This window comes from Leopardus geoffroyi, chromosome B2 (assembly GCF_018350155.1).
Source record: "Leopardus geoffroyi isolate Oge1 chromosome B2, O.geoffroyi_Oge1_pat1.0, whole genome shotgun sequence".
Classification (NCBI taxonomy): Eukaryota; Metazoa; Chordata; class Mammalia; order Carnivora; family Felidae; genus Leopardus; species Leopardus geoffroyi.
The window spans coordinates 71,295,351-71,321,972 of record NC_059332.1 but is presented as its reverse complement, the minus strand read 5'-3'; the positions used below and the strand labels follow the sequence as shown (position 1 = coordinate 71,321,972).

Below are 26,622 nucleotides of genomic sequence, written 5' to 3'. Positions count from 1 at the left end.
TGAGTTGAGATCATACTAGAAATTTATTTTTGTAGATTATAGGAATCACGTAACTAGTCTCCTTGTCAGTAGCTGCTAAAAAGCCTAGAGGCAAAAGCACAAAATCTTACAACATTCATGCTCTGGATAAAACTAATTTTATGATTTTCCATTTAGTTTTTTTTTCTGTCCTACTTTCCTTGTTCTTTTATTTCTACATTTAATCTTTTATTATATGTATCTATAAACAATGCTAAAGGCTTTCCAAAATAAATACTTTTGTCCCTCATAATCATTCTTAAGTGTACAGTTCAGTAATGTATTCACACCATAATCTTGCAAAACTGAAACTCTGTGCCCATTGAATAACAACTCCCATTTCTCCCTTCCTCTAGACCTGGTAATCATCATTCTACTTTCTGTTTCTATGAATTTGACTACTTTAGATACCTCACATAAGTGGAATCATACTGTATTTGTCTTTTTGTGACTGGTATATTTCACTTAGCATAATGACCTCAAAGTTCATCCATATCGAAGCATATTGGAGAATTTACTTCCTTTTTAAAACTGAATAATATTCCATTGTATGTAAATATTTTTTGTCTATTCATCCATTAATAGACATTTGGCTTTTATTTCCAATATTCTTGGCTATTGGGGATAGAGCTGCTATGAACATAGATGTACAAATATCTCTTTGAGACTCCACTTTTAATTTTTTTGGATATACAGCCAGAGTAGGATTGCTGGGTCATATGGAAGTTCTATTTTGAATTTCGAGGAACCACCATACTGTTTTCCAACATGATCGCACCATTATACAATCTCACAAGAGTACACAGGGATTCAAGTGCCTCACCAACGCTTGTTATTTTGTTTTTGTTTTTGTTTTTGTTTTGATAGTAGTCATCCTAATGAGTGTGAGGTGATATCTCATTGTCCTTTTGATTTGCATGTCTCTAATGATTAGTGATGTTGAACACCTTATATGCTGTTGGTGATTTGTATATCATTTTTTTTTAATGACTATTCACATCCTTTGCCCATTTTTGATCAGATTGGTTTTTGTTGTTGAGGTGTAGGAGTTCTTTGTATATTCTGGATATTAACCCTTTATCAGAGATATGATTTGTAAATAATTTCTCCTATTCCATAGGTTGCCTTTTCACTCTAGGGATGTGTCCTTTGAGGCACATAAGTTTTTAAGTTTAATGTAGTCCCATTTGTCTATTTTTGCTTTTGTTGCCTGTGTTTTTGGTGTCATACCCAAGGAATCATTGCCAAATCCAAAGTCATGAAGTTTCCCGTATGTTTTTTTCTAGAAGTTATATGTTTGGGGGTCTTATGTGTAAGTCTTCAATCTATTTTGCATTAATTTTCATATATGGGATAAGATAAGGGTTTAACTTCATTCCTCTGAATGTGGTTATCCAGTTTTCCCAGCAGCATTTGTTGAAGAGACTGTCCTTTTCCCATTGAATGATCTCGGCATCCTTGTCAAAGACCATTTATTTGACCATATACATGAGGGTTTATTTCTGAGCTCTTTACCCTATTCCTCTTATCTGTATGTCTGTCTTTATGCCAGTACCACACTATTTTGATTACTGTAGCTTTGTAATATGTTTTGAAATCACAAATTGTGAGGTCTCTACCTTTTTTTTTTTTTAATGTTTTGCTTTTTGGAGTATCTTCAGATTCCACATAAATTTTAGAATGATTTTTTTCTATTTCTAAAATAGTGCCATTGGGATTCTGGTAGAAATTGCATTGAATATATTCATTTCTTTGGGTAGTTGACATCTTAATAATAAATTCATGAACACAGGATATCTTTCCATTTATTTTTTTCTTTTTTAAATTTCTTTCAGCAGTGTTTTGTAGTTTGTAGTGTAAACACCTTTTTTCACCTCCTTGATTAGGTGGAATCATACTGTATTTGTATTCTAAGTAGTTTATTCTTTTTAATGCTATTATAAATGGGATCATTTTCTTAATTCCTTTTCAGATAATTCATTATTAATGTATAGAAATAAAACTGATTTTTGTGTGTTGATTTTGTGTCCTAAAACTGTACTGAATTTATTATTCTTAAGTTTTTTGTAGAATCATCAGGGTTTTCTACATATAAAATAAAATCATGTGCAAACAGATAATTTTATTCTTTTCTGATTTAGATGCAATAAACAATTTTTAATGGAATAAATGTGTTTCCTGTGTTATTGAGATATGACTGAAATGTAACATTGTATCCACTTTAGGTGTACAATATAATGATTCCATGTATATGTATATTGAAAGATTATTCCTACAATGAGTTTAGTTAACAGCCATCACCTCAAATAGTTACATTTTTTTTTTCTTGTGATGAGAACTTTGAAGATTTACTCTGTTAGCAACTTTCAAATATACAAGACAAGTACTGTTAACTATAGTCATCATGCTACACATTACATAGTCAGAACTTATTTATCTTATAACTGGATATTTGTACCTTTTGACCACCCTTACCCATTCCCCCACTCCCCCACCTCTGGCGATTACCAATCTGTTCTCTGTAGTTCAGGGTTTTGTTGTGCTTTTGGTTTTGTTTCTTTGTTTGTTTGTTCGGTTTTTTTGAGATTCCACATATAAGTGTGATCATACAGTATTTGGCTTTCTCTATCTAACTTATTTCACTTAGCATAATGCCCTCAAAGTCCACCCACATTGTTGCAAATGGGAGGATTCTCTTTTTTATGGCTGAATAATGTTTCATTATGTATTTATACCACATTTTCTTAATAATTTTTTAATGTTTATTTATTTATTTTGAGAGAGAGAGAGAGAGAGAGAGCTCATGGGAGGGGCAGAGAGAGAGAGAGGGAGAGAGGGAATCTGCACTGATAGTGCAGAGCCTGATGTGGGACTTGATCCCATGAACGATGAGATCATGACCTGAGCCGAAATTAAGAGTCAGATGTGTAACTGACTTAGCCGCCCAGGCACTCTTATACCATATTTTCTTTATCCATTCATCTATCAGTGAACACTTCCGTTGTTTCCATATCTTGGCTTTTGTAAATAATGCTGCAATGAGCATGTGGATGCAGATATCTTTTCAAGATAATGATTTCATTTCCTTCAGTCATATATCCAGAAGTTGCATTATTGAATCCTATGCTAGTTCTATTTTTAATATTTTAAAGAACCTTTATACTGTTTTGTGTAGTAGCTACACCAATTTACATTTCCACCAAAAGTGCACAAAGGTTCCCTTTTCTCTACATCCTCACCAATACTTATTATCTCTTGTCTTTTTGATAATAGCCTTTCCAATGGGTGTGAGGTGACATCTCATTGTGGTTTTGATTTGCATTTTCCTGATAATTAGTGATGTTCAGTACCTTTTCATATATCTATTTACCATTTGTATGGAAATTGTCTTACTGGAAACATGTCCAATTTCCTTATTTGGAAAAATATCTACTCAGTTCTCCGGCCCAGAATAAATTTTATATACCACCTTTCACTATCAAAAGTATTCTCAACATCATTAAAAATGTTTGTAAACATGATTTTTTTTAATTTTTTTTAACGTTTATTTTTTTGAGACAGAGACAGACAGGGCATGAACAGGGGAGGAGCAGAGAGAGAGGGAGACACAGAATCCAAAACAGGCTCCAGGCTCTGAGCTGTCAGCACAGAGCCCGACGCGGGGCTCGAACTCATGGACCGTGAGATCATGACCTGAGCCGAAGTCGGACACTTGACTGACCAAGCCACCCAGGCGCCCCTGTAAACATGATTTTTAATTGCTACATGAGTCCACCATCAAGGTGTGCCATAATTTACTTGACCATTCTTCATTGTTCTATTGTTGGACGTTTAGGTTGTTTTGAACTTGTGTTATAAGGAGCAATATTCGAAAGCATGTCTTTATGTATAGTTCTTTGGTCACATTTAAGATTTTTTTCTTTATGATACATTCCTAGAAGCAGTACCACTGAGTTAAAACTTGTGAATATTAAGACTTTTGACACATTTTTTTCTAATTTGGGAAAGCATAACTTTAAAAAGATAATTGAACATACAACATTTGGGTACATTATATCTATCTTTTGAGAATTTACATTATATCTTTATATTTTTAGATGGCATGAAATACATCATATAGGTAGCTTCAAATACACAAATATGTGAATTTTATTTTTCATAACATTGAACTCTTTTGTTCCTTCCCAAATCCTTCCCTTCCTTGCTGGGGTGCTGGGCAGCCAGTACTGAAGAGTGAGTTTTGTGGGGCCAGGATGGGAAGGGGTAGCCTACTTTAGGATGTACAAAGTAGGAAGCAACTATGGGGCTAGTTTAGACAAAGTTTTGGGGGGACAGATGGCAAGGCTGAGAGTCATTTTTCTGAGGAGATATAGAGCAAGCCTGAGAGGCCTGACCTAGATTGGACAGTGCAAACCTAGGCCAAATGAGGCGTGTATCATAGCTGGGGGGCAATTGGAAAGATGGGAGATTTGGGGCTGTCACAATGATTGGGAGGGTACTACTGACATTTAATGGGCAGGGGAGAAAAATGCTAGAGATATTGCTTGACTTGAGACTATTTCCTAAATTAATTTTCTAGCCCTTAATGTCAGTATCTCTCCCACTGACATACACTGGACTACTTTTGTGTTGATGCTTCCAGACTCCAAGGGCTACCCTGTATTTGTTCCGTTAACCATTAAGGACCATAGAAATGTAGAAACTCACATTCAGTGATTTAATTAAGTGGATAACTTCAAAGTCCCTAAATGTGAACCATTTGAATGTTGGGTACCTTTTTAAAATGTACTCTCTAGGGTTGCCTGGGTGGCTCAGTTGGTTAAGTGTCAGACTTTGGCTCAGTTCATGATCTCACAGTTTGTGAGTTCAAGCCCTGCGTTGACAGCTTGGAGCCTGGAGCCTGCTTTGGATTCTGTGTCTCCCTCTCCCTCTACCCCTTGCCTGCTCATACTCTGTCTCTCTGTCTCTCTCTCTCTCAAAAATAAACATTTAAAAAAATAAATAAATAAATAAATAAATAAATAAATAAATAAATAAAATGTACCCTCTAGTGATGATGGGTTTGGAATAAAAGGACAAATTTTATATTTATTCAAAAACCTATTATAAACCACAAACTTTATGTATTAGCCTCTTATGGCTACTGTAACAAATCACTACAAACTGAGTAGCTTAAAACAAAAATTCATTCTCTCACACTTCTAGAAGTCAGACATCTGAAATCAAGATGCCACCGTTTAGAGAGGCTGTATTCCCTCAAAGGCTCTAAGGGATAATACATTCTTTGCCTCCTCCAGCTTTTGATGTCTGTAGGTATTCCTTGACTTGTATCGACTTTCCTCCAATCTCTGCCTTCAATAGCCTTCTCCTCTTCTATCTTATGTCCCTATGTTTCACTCTTATAAGGACATGTGTCTTTGGATTTAGGGCCCAGCTGGCCAAGCCAAGATGATTCTTCATGTCAAGATGCTTAACTTAATTAAATATCTAAGACCTTTATAAAATAAGGTAACACTCACAGACTCCAGGGATTATGACATGAGTATCTTTATTGGGGGACCACCATTTAGCCCACTACTACACTTTACTTCCAGAATCTTAAATTTTATAGCAATTGTATGATGGAGCATTGTATTTCTTGTTTACAAGTGAAGACATTGAAATTTAGAAAAAATGAGTATTTGACCAAAGGGTCGTGGCACTTGAAGAGCTAAGATTCATGCCGCAGCTCCCTCATGCTTGGATCCAGTGCTGATAGGATCTGCTTCATGCCTGGTCAGTTACATGGCTCTGTCTTCACTAATGGAAAAGTCAGTCTCAGACAACAGAGTTCACAGATGGCTACGTACACACCACTAGTCTTGACCTAAAGAAATAAAACTTTTTTGCTAAAAGAACATTTAGTCCAATACAAGAAAAATATAGTCAAGCCATTAGAGGTGCTCTTTCCACAATCAATTCTGAGTATCTATCAATGCAACCTAAATTTAGATATTGCAATGTTCCAAAAGTGCCTTTTTCCATTTTCTTATCCCCTGAAAAAAAAAGATACGTTTTTCTAGCTCAGTGCAACTTATTCTCTCAACATTTGTTGAATACCTACTATAATTTATGATATAACCTCCCTTTAAATCTTTCTTGGGCATTTTTATTTTAGAGTAAGAATACATTTGAACTCACACACATATACAAAAAGGCATAAAGATAATTCTAGCATTCTCTATATCCTGGGTTATTTTTTAACATAATTTATTGAACATTAACTTTTTGTTCCTTTTGCTTAAATTTAGGATATATTAAATAGCTTTAAGATTTTACATAACTGTGAGTGGTTATTTCTAAAAAAATTTTTTTAAATAAAGATTTTTTTTCACAATTCAAATTTAGGAGTGTTTTGAAACATGGAGTACACATTCAGTCAGGCCCATCAAAGCAATTATAAAATAAAGAGAATATCATACTTCTTTTCAAAAACAGTTCATTTTTCTACCAAGAGTGAGTTTTTCAACAGATACATATTAAGATATCTCATTATATACACAGTCAAAAAAGTTGATAGTTTAGAATCATAACACTTTTCAGGGAAAGGATAGATTTCCTGATAACCTTGCATGTTTAAGGAAATAATGTATTTAATGAACTTACACACAAATAACATCTGTTATTACTAATTGGGTAAATAATGTGGAAATACAAAAAATTGAAATGACATTAATTTGGCTACACTGGAGAGCATCCACAAAACAGACCCCTTAGATGCTTTAAAATGTAAATAGTACCCATCAGGGGACGTAGCCTCACTTCACATAATAGGTTTTCAGATAAACAAGTAGGGGAAATTTGCACTAATTCTATAGGGGCATAATTAAAAATAATTAGAAAAAAACACATATTTTATGAAATAACTTCAAGAAAACATACAGAGATGGATTTTGCATTTTCAGAAAATGGTGAGCATGTTGCACAGTCCTGGGATCTGAAGTCCCCAATGATACAAGCTTCCTTCCCTGTGTACCTGCCAATTTTCTTTAAAAAAAAAAAGAAGAAGAAGAAGAAGAAGAAGAAGAAGAAGAAGAAAAAGAAAAAGAAAAAGAAGGAAAGGAAATACACACACACACACACACACACACACACAGGACTCTCCAGGGAAGAAAAGGCATGTGTTTAATGACTCAGTCCTTGGCAACCATCAATAAGTACGCTAGTTACAGGCAACCAAAGAGTGTAATATGTATACTGCAAATCCAGGAAAATACTAGAGTGGATAGATAGATAGATAGATAGATGACAGATAGATGAACAGATTCCTTAGTGTGAAATAAAAGAGTAAACAGAATGACAATCACTCTTGGCCTTCGCTACAATAACAAACAATGGCCAAATCTCAGTGCACCCACAAATATTTATTTTTCTTTCACATTACATGAAGGCTAAAGATTCACAGGGCTTGTGCTGAGTTTGTCTGGGTTCTACATGTCTTCTCGTTCTGGGATCCAGGTAATACTCATAGTAGAGAGCAGAAGCTAAGAGACAGAGCCAAATTACACAAGGACATTGTTCTGCTGGGACACAGCATACTCATCTGCCCACATTCCATTGGCCAAGCAAATCCAAAGTCAGTAGGGTGAAGAAATATGTTGTATTAAGAGGAAATATGGTGGGGAGTCTGGGTGGCTCAGTCAGTTAAGTGTCTGGCTCAGGTCATGATCTCATCGCTCGTGGGTTCTAGACTCCTGTCTGTCTCTGTGCTGACAGCTCAGAGCCTGGAGCCTGCTTCAGATTCTGTCTCTCTCTCTCTCTCTCTGCCCCTCCCTCACTCATGTTCTCTTCCCCCCTTCTCTCTCTCTCAAAAATAAATAAACTTAAAAAAAATTTTTTAAAGGAAATATGGAAAAGTGGAGAGGAATAAACAATTGTGAACAAATAGTCTATCACACCTAAGATATAGAAAATAGCAAAATAATATGACCAAATATATTTATTTTAAAGAAATATTATTATTAAACATTTAGGCAATTCAAACAGGAAAGTGCTCTAGTCAGTGGTGGACCCAAGTTTTATGGGGTCCTAAACCTATGCATTTTTGATTGTCTTTAGAAAACTATGATCAAATACTACTATTCCAAAATTAGGGGACTTGAAGCTTAAGCTTAATTAACATCAAGGTAAATTCAATTTTGTCTTCAATTTATATAATGTAAAAAAACTTAATGTCATTCATCGGTAAAATTGTAACCAAGATACATATCCTATACTTCAAAACTTGTATTAGCATAGTTCTTTTTTTAAGCTGAATTTTCTTTTCTTTTATTTTATTTTTTTATTTATTTTTGAGAGAGAAAAAAGAGCATGAGTGGGGGAGGGGAAGAGAGAGACAGAGACATAGAATCTGAAGCAGGCTTCAGGCTCTGAGCTGTCAGCACAGAAAAACCGAAAAATTTTAAACAATTTTATTGAGTTTTTATTTATTCATTTATTTATCTCTATATCCAACATGAGGCTTGAATTTATGACCCCGGCATCAAGAATCAATGCTGTTCTGACTAAGCCAGCGAGGCGCCCCCAGCACAGTTCTTTAAAAATAAAATACCGTAATTTTTAATAGGCAAATGATGTTTATTCATTTGGTCCTAAGAACACAATACAATAATCTTCTGTCCTCCTGACGCTACACAGGGCACAGACTAAAAGGAAGGTGGGAGTTCTCTAAAGGTCCTCATCTAAAGAAACCCATCTATTCACAGTTTTATTTATTCAAAGAATCCAAATTGGTTGCCACTGTTAAGTATATTATGACCATCTCATACTGCTGTTTTAATGCGTATGTTTCATTTTGGAAAAAAATTTAGGCCCCTACCCCAAGAGACAACTGATGTGTAGATGTAAGATTGTTACTGAGAATTAACACATATTTTTACAGTTAACACAAAAAACACATTATTTCTTATACATTTTCCACATCCTAGATACTGTTGAGGATAATAAGGGAAATCATAGATGGTATGGTTTTCAAGCCAGTGAGCTAAATAAAACTAAGCAATAAGAAGGGGGTCGTGTTAGAATATGTTGGAATGTATGGTAGTAGGCCCAGATCCAGTCAGCGTGGGTTAAGATCAGGAAGGTGGAGGCCAGAAAGATAAAGATTATACTACTCTTTCTTCACTTGGTGTGGTAGGCAGGATAATGACCCCCTAAAAAACCTATTTCCTGTCCCCCCAAATCTGTGAATGTTACCTTACATAACAAGGGTACTTTGCAGCTATGATTAAGGTTATAGACCTTGAGATGGGGAAATTATCCTGAAATAGCCAGGTGGGCCCCATCTAATCACACGAATCCTTAAAAGCAGAGACCTTTTCCAAAGGTGGTCAGAGAAAAAGGTATGGTGACAAAAGAGTCAGTGAAACTTGTTATGAGAGAGACTCCACCTGCTATGCTAACCTCCAAAAGCAGACACAGCTCTGCTGACACATCTATGTTAATCTAGTGAGATCCTTACTGGACTTTTGACCTCCAGAACTGTAAAAATAAATTTGTGATGCTTTAATCCACTCAGCGTATGGCGATTTGTTACGGCAACAATAAAAATCTAATATATTTGGCAAAGGCGGGAAGCGAGCCACTTGATGACATACGCAGATGGTATCCTGATTCACCAGTGGGAATGCTCTAGGAAGATTCATTCCCTGAAGCTCAGCACCAGGTCCTGGTCTTTGACCCTCCCCCCAAGTTTCTAGGGCTCTCCCAGGTACCCACTGCCACTCTGCATGGCCCACCAAGGGAAATCCTAGTTTATCTCTTCCAGTTTCTTCAGTTTGTTTGTGAAGTGACATTTCAAGATTACTCTTTGATTTTTCTGCATGAGGTATAGTGGGAAAACACGCTTCAGCAACTGCATGGGTCACATTCTCCAATGTGATCAAGCTGTTTGCAGTAGATCAGGGAAATGATTTTGGAAGTACATTCATTTTCCACTGGTTCAGTGTTTGACAGTTTGGTTTGTTCACATTGCTGAAAAAGAGAGCATATAATGTTAAGTTCTGTGGTCTTTGAAATATGGATATATTTGAACTGTAAAACTGCATTCTGATTAAACCCACTTAAAGATTGTTGCAAAAAACACAGGTCTGTATTTTTGTTCTCAGCTGGACATTCTGCTGTGCAAAACAATATCTGCCTAGCTCCAAAGGGGATACTCAGGAAGAAACCATAAGAAGAGCCTCTAATTAAAAACAAAAGCAAAAAGTGAGTCATTTGGGAAAGTTAGAAAAAGATATAGAATATACGCAAAGGCAAGGGATGGACCGATTCCAAAACATCGTTTAAAATAGTTTGAATAAAAATGGTCATTGACTAGAGGTGAAACACAGTCACACACAAGCTATTATGAATGATTTTCCTCGCACATAAAATAGGTTAGAAAATGAAATCAAGCAGCAGTAAAGTCATGATAGGTAAGTGGACTACATCTACTGAGGAGGAACAGAAGTCCTCAGGTAAGAAGAAACTATGAAAGAATAAAGCCATGTGCCAAATAATGGACCAGAATGATGAGCTTGTGTTAACTTATATTATAAAGTTATTATATAATATTTTAGGATACTTTAATGCATATTCTTTTTCAACATCAAAGGATTTAATGTTGAGAAGAATGTTTACCATCCTCACAGAGCTTAGTTTCTGGATTTCAACTGTGCATCACTGAGAAAACAGAATGTAATATTAATCGAGCATTACATTGCCCAGAATATTGACTATTTATAATAGACAGTTATTAAGAAGAACCACTAGTATACTGACACTATTTAAATAGTAGAGATTGGCAAAAAAGAAAGTTATTTGTGTTCGTAAACTAGAGATATTTATTCATGCCAACTTTCTTTCCAATATAATCCAAGTAGAAGCACCAGGAGTATATTATGTATTTCCCCTTGAGAGATGGCTAAGTATAACAAGGAGCGCTGGACTTGGTGCCAGGACACCTGGGTTCCAGTCCCCATTCCTCTGCTTCTGGCACTGACAATGCTGGGAGTCTCCCAGAGCCTATCCTTCACCTGAAAAACAGAGATAATGTTACCTATTTTTTGTCTGATTCACAAAAGAAGGTAACATGATATGCCACAATATGAAAGTGCTTTGTAAATTTTAAAGGGTCATACATTAGGGTCTTCACATGATGCTTAAAAAACATATATAGTATATAAGTCATTGAAATACCATTTAGCACAAATAAACATTGTAACAACTTCTGGTAGAATTTAATCAAAACTTAATCTAATGATAGTTTTATAAGCTGGTTCTTGTTCTTGTCATGAACTTTGGTTGTGTGCTTGCACTGATGTCCTTTGCACATGAGTATTCTATAAATAAATGTTGCACTCTCCATAGTTTTGCCTAGAGCTAGCCTTTTACCTTTGTTTCCAAGTTCTCTTACAATTACTGTTCACAGCCAAATTGTGTCTCCATTAAGGTGCCAGAACAAATGTTAAATTCACTGATTTATTGACCAGCAAATATTAATCACTTATTATGTACATAGCACTATTCAAGGCGTTATTCAGTAAACTCAATGAAATGAACAGTTTGATTTTTCCCCCTCTGCAAAACTGACTAGCTCTTTGTCTGAATTAATCAAATCAACCAGTAAGTTTTTGGCTTCCTGTAGACACAGCTTAAATGTCACTTTCTATCTTGAAGCTGCTATTTTGAGAATTGGTGATGTGTAGGTGGAAAACACTTTACTATTTAGAAATAGAGTACTATACAGTAAGGCTTATTAGACAGTTATTTTCACTTTGTAGTTTTTGTTTCATTTAACTTTTTATTACAGAAAATTTTAAACATGTACACAAGCATATGGGATAATATAAGGAATTCCTATATACCTAACCTAACTTCAACAATTAACAATTCATGGTCAATATTGCTTCACCTGGACCCCTACCCAACAGTCCGTTATCCCATATTATTTTGGTGTGAATATCAGAGTTTATATAATTTAATTCTCAAGTGTTTCAATATGTATCTCTAAACATAAAGATATTGAGAAAATAACCACGGTAGCATAATCACACTCAACATAAAATTAGCAGTAATTCCTTAATATCATCAAATATTCAGTGTGTGCTCAATATTCCAACTGTTTTGTAATGTCATTTTTTTGCAGTTTGTTTCAATAAGTTTTCAAATAAATCCACCCATTGTGATTGGCTGTGTCTCTTAATTCAATTTATACTTCAGCTTTCTCTATTTTCCTCCTTGCAATTTATTTGTTAAATAAATTGAGTCATTTGTCCTGTGGTCTTTTCTACAGATTAGATTTTACTGAGTGCATCCTATAATATAGTTCAATGTTTTTCAGTCTTATGTGTTTCCTGAATATAAGTATAGAACTGTGCTATTCTCTATTTCCATGTGTAGCTTCTTTTTTAAAATGCACATTTTTCAGGGGCACCTGGGTGGCTCAGTCGGTTGAGCTACCGACTTCAGCTCAGGTCATGACCTCATGGTTCGTGAGTTCCAGCCCCACATCAGTCTCTGTGCTGACAGCTCAGAGCCTGGAGCCTGCTTCAGATTCTGCACCTCCCTCTCTCTCTGCCCCCTCCTCTCTCTCTCTCTCTCAAAAATAAATAAACATTAAAAAAAATAAACATTTTGCATAATAGTTTGATTTACAGAAAAATGTGAAGATTGAACAGAGTTAACACCCAGTTTCCCCTATTATTAATATCTTCTTTGTTGTTGTTTTTATTCCAGTATAGTTAACATACATTGTTATATTAGTTTTAAGTGTACAACATAGTGATTCAACAATTCCATAGGTTACTCAGTGCTCATCATGGTAAGTGCACTCTTTAATCCCCATCACCTATTTCACCCATCCCTCCTATCATTAATATCTTTTTTTTAGTTTTTTTTTTTTAAGTTTATTTATTTTGAGAGAGAGAGAGAGAGAGAGAGAGCAAGCGGAGTAGGGGGCAAAGAGAGAGGGGAGAGAGCGAATACCAAGCAGGCTCTACAGGGTCAGCGCAGAGTCTGATGTGGGGCTCGAACCCACAAACCATGAGATCATGACCTGAACAGAAATCAAGAGTCAGATGCTTAACCGACTGAGCCGCCCAGGCACCCCTCATTAATATCTTAAATTAAGATGATTCATTTGTTACAATTAATAAGCAAATATGGATACACCATTAATACACCACTAATACCCATACTTTATTTAGATGCTCTTAGTTCTTACCTGATGTTCTTTTTCTATTCCAGCATCTCATCCAGGATACTAGATTGCATTTAGTTGTCATTATCTCCTCAGGCTCCTCTTGGCTATGACAATTTCTCAGAGTTTCCTTGTTTTTGATGACCTTTATAGTTTTGAGGAGTACTGGTGAGTTATTTTGCAGAATGTCCCCCATTTGGATTTGTTTGATGTCTTTCTCATGACTGATCTGAGATTAAGGGCTTTAGGGAGGAAGACCACAGAGGTAAAGTGTCATTTTCACCCTATCACATCAAAGGTACATACTATACAGATAATTTATCATTGTTGATATTAACCTTGATCACCCAATTGAGGTAGTATTTGTCAGGCTTTTCCAATATACAACTACTCTTTTTCTCCTCTTTCCATGCAGTCTCTTCTTTCCCTGCAGTATCCTTTGGAAGGATAGCTCTATGTGAAGCCCCTGTTTGTGAAGTAGGAAATTATGTTCCATCTCCTATAGGTGGAATAGTACATACATTATTCCAAATTCTTCTGCATGGGCAATTTTTTCTACTCCTTTTTTATTTATTTATTTATTCATTTATTTATTTATTTATACTGGTATGATTCATGGATATTTATTTTATACTTTGGATACAATCCTATACTATTTTATTTTGTTGCTCAAATTGCTCCACATTTGGCCATTAGGAGCTCTTTCAGTTGGCTCCTGTGTCCCTTTGTCATACCCCATCATTGTGAGTGTGTGTGAGTTGTTTTTTAAGTAATTTCCTGTTTTCTGGCATGTAAGATACCCCAGGTTCATCTTGCATGTTCCCTGCTCTCATCCTAGAACAAGGATTTCTCTAAAGATCCCTGGTTTCTTTTATTAAAGAATGGTATTAGAAACCAAGATCTGGGCACTAAGTTTAATAAAATATTTTTAATCATTCTTTTACTGACATTTTGTCTATTTCAAAAAAAATTTAATTATTTTGTTATAGTTTGTGGTAAAATTTTTATTTTTTAAAGTTCCAATTTTCAAAAGTCGATGGGTGTTGGTAGCATAGTGGTGAGCATAGCTGCCTTCCAATTTTCAAAAATCACTTTTAGGGTCTTTTATTTTTAAATTTTTATTATATATAGAGAGAGAATGAGCAGGGGAGAAGGGTAGAGGGAGAGAGAGAGAGAGAGAGAGAGTGGGGGAGAGAGAGAGAGAGAGAGAGAGAGAGAGAGAGAGAATCTCAAGCAGGCTTCATGCTCAGTGTGAAGCCCAATGCGGGACTTGATCCCACAACCCTGGGCTCATGACCTGAGCTGAAATCAAGGGTCAGATGCTTAACCAACTAAGCCACCTAGGTGATCCAAAAGTCACTTTTAGTCTAAAATTTCTGCCTATATTGAACAGTAAGTCTTTTTTTCAAGCAAGTAATTTACACATATATTTTGGTTTTTATATCTTACTATTAAATCTAGGGTATGAAAATTTGAATTTTTCTATATTTTGCCAATTCAGTTAGTTCAAGTATCTATTTGGTTAAGTGATGTTAAGTGTCTGTGATCTTTGACTCTTTTTTTTTTAATGAATTGACTAAATATTTTGATATGTATAATTATAAGGTAGCTAGAGAAAGTGGATAAAATGACAAATGTCATAAAGAAAGATTATGTTAATTCTGTGGAAATCATACAACAAAAATTCATTAAGGTGAATCTGTTTAATGTGAACTTTCTGAATAGCTAGGTAAACTAGTCACTAAAATTTCCTCGTAACATTTGTGAAATGTTTGTTAAGAAAATAAACAATAGAAACATTTTAATCTAATAATACAAAAATAAAACATCAAAAAATTTTTGAGTATACTTGAAACACAATGTTACATTAATTTCTGGTGTACGTCATGATCCAGCTTCTCTCTACATTATGATGTGCTCATCACAAGTGGAGCTACCATGTGTCACCATAAAACATTTTCAAGAATCGTCATTTCTCTACAAGTATATTACTTACCTTTTTTCATTTGTTGTATCTTCATAGAATTCATTTTTAAAAAATAGGTTTATTAAAGTTATCCATTAGGATTCCAAAGCCAGGCAAACCTAGCAAAACAGGTTACCAACTATCAGGCAAGTATATTTTTCGGTGTTGTTTCCTTCTCTGTAAAATCGGTTATAAAGATAAATTGGCTCATATTTGTATAGAACTTAAGACATACACTACATGTATGTATAAAATAAATGCATATCTAGATGTATTGACATACATGTATAATGTATGCATACACACAGAAAAATACCTAGAGCCCAGCCCTTCCAAATGTTCAGTGATAGCTGTGCTTTTCTTATCTTTAATAGTATTTTTTTCTACATACTCTAATATTACTTTTCCTTATTTTATTAATAGTTAATAACTTATACATTTTGCAAATTCAGACTGACCTCACCATTCAGTCCAAATTAGTGGAATTTGCTATAGTTAATATATTTTCTCTGAATCAATACTGTAATGGGAATGTTTTGATATATATTAATGAGTTTTTCTCCTTTGCGTTTCTTAATGTGTGACCTTTGCTCATTCTGCCCAAGGCATTAGGATTATATTATAGCTGGAATGCAAAAATAAAGAGAGTTTCAATATTCAGCTTTTAATATCCAAAGTAGAGGTTTTTTTTTTTTAATTTTTTTTTTTAATGTTTATTTATTTTTGGGACAGAGAGAGACAGAGCATTAACGGGGCAGGGGCAGAGAGAGAGGGAGACACAGAATCGGAAACAGGCTCCAGGCTCTGAGCCATCAGCCCAGAGCCTGACGTGGGGCTCGAACTCACGGACGGTGAGATCGTGACCTGGCTGAAGTCGGACGCTTAACTGACTGCGCCACCCAGGCGCCCCCAAAGTAGAGGTTTTAAGTTTGCAGCAAAAAAATAATCCTGAAATTTGGTCTTTGTCAAAAGACTATACAATTTTCTATATTTTTTTAGCTCCATGTTGACTTTGTCTATGGAAGTTATAAAGTGACAGGGATAGACAGAATTCAAGATAAGACCTGAGGGAGGACCTTGTAACTTGGGGAATATCATAAAGAAGGAAAGGAGAGGTCAGGCTATCTCTTTTGGCTTAGGGGAGATTTGCAGCAAAGAGAAGAGAGACAGGGATAGAAAGTAAGACCTAGGCAGAAGCCCTTCCAAAAGGGTAATGCCTTAAATATGTTGGGGAATCCTGAAGGCAGAAGGCCTTTGCTTTGCTCCCTCTGGTGAGTCTTGGGAGAAGAGGTGGTGTGGTGCCCAGCAATGGCATTTGGTGGAAAGAATTTGTCTACACCAAAAAGTCTGATCTGCTGACTTGCCTGGCCTGTGTACAGTAAGCAAGGGATCCAGAAGTTTCTGTGTGTTCTGGTGAGGAAAGCAAAGATCTAGAAAAACGCAGTAGACTAACAAGATCCAGGGGCAAGGTCCAGTGATGGGTGCCTACACAATGACACACAAGGCAGATGGGTCTGTCAGCAACCAGCAGTTGCAATTTCCAGGGACCAGATCAGGCACTCAACTGCAGAGATGAGTGAGGGTCCACTGATTCAGAGGTCACTATCTGAATCCAAAACCCGTTTTCACCACTACTCTCCCCACCTCCACCCCCTCACATGACATCATGACAGTATCTTAGAGTTGAGTAAGGGGAGGAAGAGAAAATCTTATATAATTAGCATTTGCCTAAAAGAGACTGGCATGCCCAAAAGAGACTGATTAAACCACCAGAAACTCAGTTATAGTGACTCTGTAAATTTAAAACACACTCACTATCTAGTAGGTGAGAAATAAAAAATCAGTTATGAGAAAAATAGTTATTAAGTTTGCAGCCCCCTTAAAAATAGAAAAGCTTTTGCAATGATGAATGCCTTCCCTTCCCTGGCATCTATGAAGATCAAATGGGTCAGTTGATGGGAAGCAATGTTGGAAAGTGAGAGCACTCACTGCAGGCAATGATAATGGCAGCTGCACATACTGCCTTGAGCATGATGGAATTGGGACCATACAAGCAGCGGGTACATCTCAGCTGTGGGCCAGGAGGCAAGGGTATAGACAAGAAGCCAAGTTCAAGCCAATTACATGGTATCAGGGAAAAGAGACCAGAAATCAAGAGCTGCATGCAGATGTAGCTGAGAAGTTGTAGGAGGAGAGCCAAAAAGCAGCAAAGGACCAGGTCTGAGTACAACCTCCCTACATGGGGAAGCAACGTGGAGACACATTCTTCAGGAATGACACAGGGCCTAGGGCTATCTGATATGTTCTTTTTTTTTTATGTTTTTTAAAACATTTATTCATTTTTTGAGAGACAGAGAGAGACAGAGCGTGAGGCAGGGAGCAGCAGAGAGAAAGGGAGACACAGAATCCGAAGCAGGCTCCAGGCTCTGAGCTGTCAACACAGAGCCCAACAGGCTCAAACTCATGAACCATGAACCACAAGATCATTGCCTGAGCTGAAGTTGGCCACTTAACCAACTGACCCACCCAGGCATCCTTATCTGATATGTTCCTTAATTAAACATATGGTGAAAAAGACTGAATATGTAATAGTAGATTCACTAAAGATCCTCAACAGAGTGTGGCTCCTAGTCCCACAGAAAGAGTCTTGAATTAAAATTAAGAATCATCTTGTTAAGGTAGAGAAATATGAGAAGGTTAAGTCATAAAACTAAGTGAAATCAGGATAATTAATTCATGGGAAATTTTCTCAAAGCTTCCATTTGAGGAAAGAAAGTCTTTACAAGAATAAGGGGAGAAAACAGATTCAGGGATTCTGATGAATCATATGTTATTTGGCTCGTATTTATGGCACCTATGGTGCCAGGTTCTTTGATAGGTAATTAAGAGGTCCTTGCTAACAATCCAGTAGGAACAGATAAGTCAATAGAACTTTAAAACAAATGCACAATAATGGGAGAGGTATGGGAGAACAGAGGAAGAACAGAGGGGAAAATGGCATTTTTTTAGTCTGAACTGTCCAGTGTGGTACCTAGTTGGTCAAGTCTCAGAGCATATTTATTGAGGGCCTACTGTGTGCAAATTGTACTAGAGGATATAAGAGTGGATGTGGGATGCCAAAAGAGGCTTTCCAAAAGGGGATTGCCATGAGAAATCCAAATGGTGTCCTGGAGAAGCAATTGACTGTTTGGATCTGGGGTTCTAAAATGATATCTGGACTGGAGATGCAAAGCAGCTTAATTCAAGATGCGTAACTGTTAAAAAATAATGCTCATATTCTTCTCTTCAATAGAGCTGTGTAAATGATTTTTATTTTTCAAACTGCATACCATAAAAACAAAGTTTTGAAATATATTTGAAGTATGAATCGAGAATATTATTTCTAATATTGAATAAGTACTTGGCAATGTAAAAAGAAATCAGTTTGCTAATTTAAAATGTTGGGGGGTTTTGTATGGCAGGTTTTCTAACAAAATTATAAAATGTACGTTTAACTTTATATATTGTTCTTTTTACTCTCACAATTGACATATTTTAATTTTTCTAATTTCTTATTATTATTTAATTAGAGTCTAACTATAGTTTTTTAAAGTCACAGATCAAATTTTAATCATTTCTTGCAGAATTCCATTCCTTTGTGAGGTCATTTCTGCTTCAAATTTTTTAATTTTCACTGAGATACAATTGACATATAAAACATTGTGTAAATTTAAGGTGTATATGATATCATTTCTTTACTGTGTACCTTTATCCAAACACACATGCGTACTAAAATTTTGACAGTGTTTTGTCGTCAGTAAATTTGGAAAATACTAGCCTGGTGCACCCATGTTGGTGTGGCTGGGGCCTAATTTATAGCTGTGCAGTAACTTGTGACTTAAACCCAGCCAACTGCTAGACACTTAAAATGTCTTTGATTTGGGAATGTTAATCATTGTCCTTCTCTCAACAGAACTAGTTGCGTTCAAGAGAGGGCTCCAAGCGTTGAGCCCCAACTGACCATGATGCCCGATACAATCCCTGTCTTTGCCTAAGGCTGGCTCTGCTTGACTGTGAAACTACTATCTGTTAGGTCAAGGTCTTACTAAAATACTGCTCAACATGCTCAGTCTTCACTGTGGTTTTTTACTATATGCAAATGGAATAGTTGGAGCTAGACAGAGAACTTCCATATGTAAAAAGACAATTGTCTCTCCATGCATGAGTTTGTTTTATCATAATGTTACAAAACTTCCAAGGAAATTGTGGCATAAATTATGTATTTGAAATATGCTTACCAGATAAAATCCACCCAATGTTCCTGTCTACCACAGGCATTCATTGCTTGGCTAAGTCCCAGAGAGTGAAAACTCTCTATTAAGGCCCGTGTGTTTGTCACTTGTGAAAGGTGAGTCTGGGAAACTATTAATATGGAAATGGTATGAAATTGGTATGGAAATGCTATTTGGAGTTTCTATTTTAATTCCAGATGCCAGAGAAAATTTCAAATTGTTAACCATTGTATAATTGGCAAGCCTTAGCGTTTAGATCCACCAGCCATATTCATATGACTCTCTAAACACCAGGAGAAAGTCCCAAAAGAAAGAGAAGTGGAGGATAATGGCATATTGAAAGTGTGGCTGGGCACCTGGGTGGCTCAGTCAGTTAAGCGTCTGACTCTTGATTTTGGCTCTGGTCATGATCTCACGGTTGTGGGATTAAGCCCCACTTCGGGCTCTGCAGTGACAGCACAGAGCCTGCTTGGGATTCTCTCTCCCTCTCTAAACAAACAAACAAACTTACAAAAAATGTGTGGCCTACTTATCAGAAAACAGATATTTTGTTTTTACTTTCTTACATTAGCTGGGGACAACTGATTCTTTCCTGACTTCAAATCATTTATTAAAAATTCAGTATTAAAAACAGATATAGAAACCTATCAAAATACATTTATGGAAGCAATAATAAAACAACATTTGCAAAGCTGTAGTCATATAGATATACATTCAACATCACCCAGCATTTATTGGGCTTTTCTTGGGAATGTACTAGATACTGAGGAAAAATATGTAAATAAAATAGAAGACATGGCCTATATGTGTCAACACTGTTTCTACAGTTAAAACAATTGTTTGATTTAAATCTGACTCTTCCGTGCATTTAATCATTTATTTGCATTTATTTGCGTGTGACCAGTTAATATGAAATGGAACTTTGAAATCACCCATTTGATTCAATGTAGACTGACAGACTGTTTAAATTTTTTTTAATGTTTATTTATTGGGGGGGGGGAGGGGCAGAGACAGAGGGAGACACAGAAACGGAAGCAGGTTCCAGGCTCTGAGCCGTTAGCATAGAACTCGACACCGGGCTCGAATCTACAAACTATGAGATCATGACCTGAGCCAAAGTCGGACACTTAACTGACTGAGCCACCCAGGCGCCCTGACAGACTGTTTAAATAATGTTCTCTAATGAAAGTTTTTAGCTTGAATTACCCAGTGTGGTATGTAGTTGATCAAATATCTCATTCATACATATTTACTGAGGGTCTACCGTGTGGTAGTTTGTATTAGAGGATACAGAGGAATGTAATCACCGTCCCCATCTTGGAGAACTTATACTCCAGCAAGATAATAATAGTATATACATAAACAACAACTACTTATCCTTCAGGCAGGGCGTGATAAGGACCAATGATACAAGAGGGAGTGAATGTCACGGAAGTTCAGAAGAAGGAAAGGTGTCCATGGGTTTGAGGGTCTAGAGAGAATTCTGAGAGAAAAAGTTCAGGCTTTAGACTTAAGATTCTCATTATTTAATGAAAGATAATTCTATAGTGATAAAGAAGTTATCTTTTACATCAACCCTCAAACATGTTTGTGCTGTGAAGCTATATTATGAGATTGGGTATGTCATGTTGTTTATTTTTTAATATTTTAGTCCCTAAATTCTTTCAGTTACCAGTTAAAGCCCAACAACAGCAACAACAACGAGACCAAAATTAGTTGCATGACTTTGTATCTCCAGATAATGTCGTTATATAAATTCATAGTTATAAAAATGAGTGGTACTAAGAAAACAAAAAACCCTATAATCAAATAAGAAATTTTATAACTCTTAATGATATTACTACTTAAATATGAGGGGGAGGAATGTGACAAGATTGTCTTACAAAAAACGTTAACATATTGTCCATCAGGTTTTCTTCAAATTCATAAGACCTCATTTTTCACTTATTTATTATGAGTCAGAACTACTAATCTTCATACAACAAAATAACCACACTTTTCAATTTTCAAACGTTTTCTTTTTCTGACCTAGGAAGACCCAAGTGGATCAGAATTTCTCCAGTTCTAGTTAAGCGTTAATTTTTGGCCAAAGATTCAGTCATAAAGGCTGAATTTAGGGTAGGTTTAGCCCAAGGTTAAAAAAAAAAAGAAGCTATATAAAGGAAATGATAGTGTAATTTTAAGAAGAATATTTATAGCTGTGGGTACTAATTTATTCTTTTAAACTGGCTCTGTATTTTGAATTGGTCTAAAATAGACCAACCCTACTAAATTTACATTGGATGAGTGTTCAGCTGTTATGTATGTGCAGAGGTGGTATAGCATGGTAGTTAAATGCCCAGACTCCAGAGCCTGACTTGTCTGAGTTCAAATCCCAAACCTACCTCATTCTCTCCACATTTCCCTGGGCAAGTTGCCTAAATAAACTCTCTATCTTTTTCTTAACTGTAAAACAGGAATAATAGCAGTGCCTGTCCCCGAAATAAATCGGTACATGGAAAGCAATTAAAACTGTGCCTAGCAAAGAGCAAGCACGAAGCATTAGCCATTAATATTATTCTGTTTTCATGTAGTGATAACTGCAAGTGTGTTGTTTCTTTACTTTTCTGTCTACAACATCTTTTCTTTCCTCTCTCCTTCCTCCCTCCCTCTCATCTCCTAGACTATCTATCTTTCATTTTATGGCCATTTTCCATTGTTGTGCACATGTCTTCACAAAGGTGCCCAATAACTGTTGAAAGAATGAACCAAACTCCTATTTATTTTTTAAATCCCCTCAAAACCATCCCTGGCCCTCTAACCCTGTTCTGTAGTGGACAGGGTGCTTTCTTCCTTGCTCCCATAGCCTTTATGCATAACCAGTCACTACAGTTAGCACTGGAGGTTAGGGTGATCTGTATATGACTCTTTCTCTTTTTCTTCAGGTTTGTTCAAATTCACGAGATCTTGTTTCTTACTTAGGAATTACTGTGAACCGATATCTCTGAACTTCTTGAGGGTAGTGGCTCTCACCTTCATCCCCTAAGGTTTGGCACACTGTAGGCCTGGCTAATGATTGATTGAATGAGTACATGGAAAAATGAATGGACTCATCCCAACTCCTCAACAGGGGCTGGACATTCTCCTTCCACTAGTCACCGTCCAGGAATGTAAGCACATGGGCCCATGGGTCCTCTGTTGAATGGCCTGACCCTGGGAAAGGGTGGCAGAAACCAATAGCAAAGAGCTCTGCCTGCTGTTGTCTAACCACAGAAATGAATGCTATAGCTAAAATTGTATTCTAACACCTTCATTTTTCAAATGAAGAAACTAAACCTTAAAAAAGGTTCAATTAGCCAAGATCTCTTAGCATATTAGAGAAACAACTGGGAATGTGATTTAGGTTTCCTGGCTTGTTGCCTGTACATATCCAAGTGCAGAGAAAGTTTTCATTTAAGGTTTGCATATTCCATTGAAAGCTTAGTAGTAACAAGTGGAAGGAGGAGGGAGATAGGATAAATAAAAAATGTCCTTGGAATGCCTGGGTGGCTCAGTCAGCTAAGCATCCGACTCTTGCTTTTGGCTAAGGTCATGATCTCACAGTCTTGAGACTGAGCCTTGAGCCTCAAATTGGGCTTCACATTGACAGTGTGGAACCTCCTTGGGATTCTCTCTCTCTCTCTCTCTCTCAAAAACAAATAAACAGGGGCACCTGGGTGGCTTAGTCAGTTGAGCAACTGACTCTTGATTTTTGTCTCAGGTCATGATCTCATAGTTTGTGAGTTTGAGCCCTGCATTGGGCTCCCCACTGACAGCAAGGAGCCTGCTTGGGATTCTCTGTCTCCTTCTCTCTCTGTCCCTCCCCTGCTTGTGTTCACAAATGCCCTCCCTCTCTCTCAAAATAAACTTTAAAATAAATAAACTTTTTTTAAAAAAGAAATGTCCTTGTTTTTCTTGTTCATTATTTTTTTAAGTTTATTTATTTATTTTGAGAGAGTCTGTGAGCAGGGGACGGGCAGAGAAAGGTGGGGAGAGAGGGAATCCCAAGCAAGCTCCACACTGTAGTGCAGAGCCTGACACAGGGCTCGAACTCACAAACTGTGAGATCATGACCTAAGCTGAAACCAGGAGTCCGACACTTAACTGACTGAGCCACCCAGGTACTCCCTTATTTATTATTCTTAGCAAAAGCCTTGCTGGCTACAATATCTTCCCACGTGTTCTAACCATTAATGATCAAAGCCATAGATAGCAATTACAAATAAATGTTATGGTAGTTACAGTATGTTATATTTCAGAATCTAAGAACATGTACTACTCTCAACTCCCAGAATCTTTTCCTGTTTTTGGTAACCATGCCTTGATTTAACTCTGGAGATCTATGTCTTTCCAACTCCCTGTCTTCTTCGTCATAATTTCAATGAAGATGTTCAGAATGTCCCAGTCAAGGTGTGGCCTTGTGAACTCTCATTCTGGGAATCTGGATCCTGAGCAGAATGTTACTGAGACAGGGTGTAGATTCATTCCAGTGAGCTTCCCGCAGACATTGTCCACTGATCCTTTTTACCTAATCCCTAGAACTGCTCTAGGTCTGCCATTCCTGGGGCTGCTCAGCAGCTTTCCTTTTGATTCTGTGAGCTAACCTGTATTCTTCCAACAAATTTCTTCTCTGTTTAATTAGGCAGAGTTTGTTTTCATTGCTTGCAATCAAATTCTGGTACTGGTTGGACTTCAACTTGCAAGTTCCACTTTAGCTATGGTTTGTGAGTACAAACCAAACTGGCAGAAAAAAGAAATAACTAGTAAAATGTATGTGTGTGCATGTGCGAGAGAGAAATCTACTAAGCATATAATTGCTTAAGAAAAAATAGATTTTGTGCTACAATATATTCAAAGCAAAACAAGCCAACCATATTTTTACCATGGAATCTGTATACGTCTTAAGATGGTCTGGAATTAAATTATTCAATTTAGGTTCTTTGTTACCTGACCTGACATATATTTCCCTTACAACTTAATATTCAAATTAAACTCGTTTATTTATGTAGGTAATAGTAAAACAAACAAATCAAGTTCATAAATTAGAGAAAATAGTATGTATAGTTTAATTTATTCACATTTATTACACTAAGCTATAAATATATACATTTTATAAATAATAGACATGAAAAATTCTGTGTAAATCCAATGTTAATGATTTCACTATGAACTATAGCTGTTCTTTAATTTTAAATTGCACTTAATAGGTTAAACTAGAAAGCACATAAAACATGTTCATTTTAAAAAGTATTTATGAAAACTCCCTAAGAATTAAATTATAAGAACAACCATCTATGTTCTTTCTGAAAAATAATTATTTTTTGGTAGAATATGACACAAAGGTCTTGAATAAATAATATTCGGGGATTTTTTCCATCTCTCCTTTACATTATGAGGTTTTTAAACATGTTATCTATTTAACTCTTTCTCAGGTGAATGTGTTTTGCAGGCTGAATGTTCCACCAAGCACTGGAAATAATTCCAAAGGGGTATTTATAGTAGTAGCAAAAAAGTACTTAAAAAATTTATGAAGAGGTCTTTACAGTTTCCATAATGCACATTTTTATAGTACATGTACACACATTTGAAGGAATTTTCTAATAGCTAATGTGTCAGTCTCTATGGTTGGCATACTCTTCAATTTTTAAAAAAATGCATACAGAAGCAACACTAATTTTTATTTCTTCCTCAATACAGGAGCTTAATGCATAATATTTACAACTAAGAAGCAGAAAGATAAAAGAGACACAAAGCCGATCCCACCTGCCTTGCCTTATCTGGGGTTACTTTCCATTGCCTTTAACACCGTGACCTGTGTAGAACGAGGCTCAAGCACTGGTCTTCAGCACAGGTTGACACCAAGGTAATGTGTGCATTGTCATTTAGCACGTGTTCTCTGATAACACTTAGAATAATGGTCTTTCATGAATTGGCAAAATCCGTAAGAAGACAGTCCTGGTTTCCTCAGATTCTGGGTATTTTGATTTGTGAAAACTGCTAGGACTATAAGTGTGTGTGTGTGTGTGTGTGTGTGTGTTCTCTTTAGTTACCTATTTGGTATGGCTTTCTGTGCCAGTTTTCAACAGAAGGGGGGACTTTAAAAAAAACAAAAAATTACTTTTGTATTGTTTGTGAGATAGGAATTTTTACATTAAAATTTTTTTAAGTTTATTTACTTTTGACACAGAGAGAGGGAGAGAGCCAGAGCATGAGCGGGGGAGGGGCAGAAAGAGGGAGACAGAATCCGAAGCAGGTTCCAGGCTCCAAGCGGTCAGCACAGAGCCTTACAAGGAGCTTGAACTCATGAACCACGAGATGATGACCTGAGCCCAAGTCAGATGCTTAACCAACTGAGCTACCCACGTGCCCCAGGAATTTTTACATTTAAATGGAAAGTACATTTTAAGATTCAGAAAAACATACATCAAAGTCTTATTTTATGATTACACTAGGAGGAGAATGTTTCTGGGGAGGGAGGAACAATAGCCTGGAAGGGAGAAATAGAAAGGAGATTTTTATTTTTAACTCGAGATTTTTATTTAACTATACTGTTTGGATTTTTAGAACAATCATACACTACCTTTTATAATTAAAATTAAATTTTAAATGTTTGAAAAATATTGTTACTATATACTACAATAAAGCCTTATAAAAACTGGAAAATGTATGTTTTTCATTTGTTCTTATAGCTTTTAAAGTTTGACACTAAGTAGTTTTAAGTTTTTTCATTTGAATATAGTTGACACACAATGTTACATCAGTTTCAGGTGTTGATTTTTAATTTTGATTGAGCTTTTACAATCCTTTGTATAGATAAGTAATATAGTAGTATTAATAATGATAATGGTGACAGCAATAGCTTCAAGGGCTTGTGCTAAGTGTTTCCTATACATTGTCTATTTCATTCTTACAAAACCCTACCAGTAGAGGCAGAGCTAGGTTCAATGGGACTTGAAGTTGATAGGGTTTGGGGAAGGATGGATCTTTAAGAAAATAATACAAAATTACCATGGCCCTTTACAAGGTTCTGGAAAGGGATCTGTGCAGCTTTAGCTAAGCTTCATAGGCTTCCTAATAAATCCATCTTGACTCATCAATCACATACTAGTTTCATTATACATACAAGAAAC

The 26,622-nt window shown here is 36.2% G+C and overlaps 1 long non-coding RNA gene across 3 annotated transcripts in view; it reads right to left on the bottom strand.

Annotated features, from left to right (window-relative positions):
• Window positions 1-9,869: 9,869 nt before the first annotated feature.
• Window positions 9,870-26,622, bottom strand: part of LOC123608637 — a 32,405-nt gene continuing 15,652 nt past the window's right edge. Inside the window, exons 1-3 of one of the 3 annotated variants that reach the window (XR_006717350.1) lie at window positions 13,576-13,731; window positions 13,262-13,479; window positions 9,870-11,072 (exon numbers count right to left, since the gene is read on the bottom strand). This is a non-coding gene — a long non-coding RNA (uncharacterized LOC123608637). Of the gene's footprint in view, window positions 11,073-13,261; window positions 13,480-13,575; window positions 13,732-26,622 lie in introns of those variants that run through there. The other 2 variants (XR_006717348.1, XR_006717349.1) reach the window with 2 other exon arrangements.